Here is a 2,371-nt window from a genome sequence, read left to right as displayed (position 1 = left end):
TTAATGTAATTAATTTTAAGTTTACATGCTTTTCTGTTCCAAACATTACTATTTTTATAAACCCGTGCTATCCTATCCCGTTGCCTACATACTGAAATAAAAAACTAATCTGCTAATTAAAGATTAGATTTGCGTTTCATGTTTTGTTTATACTCTAGTAACTCACTTGGAAAACTTGAGGCAGGAAAAAGCATATTCTCCTCTAGTAAATTTGGTCACATTTTTTCTAAGCTATTTGTGTAAACTTATGTATTACTTCATATGTATCTGTATCTGTTTTTATTTACGGATTTTAATTTTGAATTTTTATTTTTTTTAAAGATTAAAAACAATTTTTTTAAATGTTGATTTATTCTTGAGGGAGAGAGAGAGACAGAGTGTGAGTCGGGGAGGGGCAGAGAGAGAGGGAGACACAGAATCCAAAGCAGGCTCCAGGCTCCGAGCTGTCAGCACAGAGCCTGATGCAAGGCTCGAACTCATGAGCAGTGAGATCACGACCTGAGCCGAAGTTGGACACTTAACCGACTGAGCCGCCCAGGCGGCCCTAAAGATTTTGTTAATGTTTATTTTGAGAAAGAGCACACACAAGCGGGGGCGGGGGGGTGGGCGGGAAACCAGAGGATCTGAAGTGGGCTCTGTGCTGACAGCAGAGAGCCCAATGTGGGGCTTGAACTCACGGACTGTAAGATCATGACCGGAGCCAAAGTCAGATGCTTAACCGACTGAGCCACCCAGGCGTCCCTATTTGTGGATTTTTTTAAAAAGCTTTCCTTACGGTACACCAAAAGCGAACGGATTAGAATTTCTCAGTTAGCTTTGGCTGTGTAACAAATGCCTCCCAAAGCTCAGTGGTTTTAACAGCAGTGATGTGACCACTGCTGTGTCTGCAGGTTGGTTGGTCCAGCCTGTGCTTGACTGGATTTGGCTCTGAGTTACAGGCTGGATCCAGGTCTGGTTCACATTTCCTGGACCAGCAGGCCGGCTGGGACACGTTTTTCCCATGGCAGGGACAGAAGTGCCAGCTGCTAGAGGGCGAGCCCAAATATACACTTCAAGCCTTTGCTTGTATCACATCCACAAACATGCCATTGGCCAAACTGAGTCATAGGGCCTCCAGGGTGTAGGAAAGGGACCTGAGTGCTGGTAGGAGGGACTATGCAGTCCGGGGCAGAGCTCACAGGAGGAGGGGGCAGAGAAGAACGGGAAGACAACGCCACCCTGTAAGGGAAGGAGTTGGTAACAAAGGAACAGCCTCTGACGTTGTTCTGACACAGTTCTTAGAACCCGACAGGACTAAGAATTAAAGGAATTCTCTTCGGGGAGAGAGATGCCCAGCACTTCTAGTGTGGGAGATACAATTCCTCCTCCTGAACACAATTAGGCTATGCTTACAGGAACGATCTCAATAATGCTTTTCCAAAAGATCATCTACCATTGGTATTCTCTAGAACTAGCCGTGTTTCTGTGAAAGGAGATCAGTTATTTTATCATTATTATTGTCATGGTTTGTCTGTACTCTGGGGTGATATAGAGATTGTATTCACAAGATCCATCCGTGTTAATGACCAGTATTTCTTTAAAAAAATTTTTTTGGGGGGGCGCCTGGGTGGCTCAGTCGGTTGGGTGTCCGATTTCGGCTCAGGTCATGATCTCACGGTCTGTGAGTTCGACTCCCGCGTCAGGCTCTGTGCTGACAGCTCAGAGCCTGGAGCCTGCTTCAGATTCTGTGTCTCCCTCTCTCTCTGCCCCTCCCCTGTTCATGCTCTGTCTCTCTCTGTCTCAAAAATAAACGTTAAAAAAAAAAAATTTTTTTTTTTAACGTTTATTTATTTTTGACAGAGATAGAGCACGAGCAGGGAGGGGCAGAGAGAGACAGAGAGACAGAGAGAGAGAACAGGAGACAGAGAATCTGAAGCAGGCTCCAGGCTCTGCGCTGTCAGCACAGAGCCCGATGCGGGGCTCAAACCCACAAACAGTGAGATCATGACCTGAGCTGCAGTCGGCTGCTTAACCGACTGAGCCACCCAGATGCCCCATGACCAGTACTTCTAACAATAATGGCTAAAACAATAGCCATATTCTTCCCATGCATTCTTTTGTTCAAATCTTCACCATAACCCTATGAAGTGGTAATTATTTATTATTTCCATTTCTCAGATAAGGAGATTGAGCCTTGGGGTGGTAAATAACCCGCCAAAGGTCCCAGGTCACAGAGCCAGAACATGAACCCGGTTAGGCTCAGTGAGCTCTTACGTGCTTAACAAGACATGCTGTTCCTTCTTCTTCTCATGCCGGTGCTGTTCTAGCCCCGTCCGGCACGTGAGGCCGCTGCAGCCACGTTGAGATCATGAAATACAATGCTGGGAAATAA

This window comes from Panthera pardus, unplaced genomic scaffold (genome assembly GCF_024362965.1).
Source record: "Panthera pardus isolate Hobbes unplaced genomic scaffold, ASM2436296v1 HiC_scaffold_9, whole genome shotgun sequence".
NCBI classification, from domain to species: Eukaryota; Metazoa; Chordata; class Mammalia; order Carnivora; family Felidae; genus Panthera; species Panthera pardus.
Note: the sequence above shows the minus strand (reverse complement) of the source record.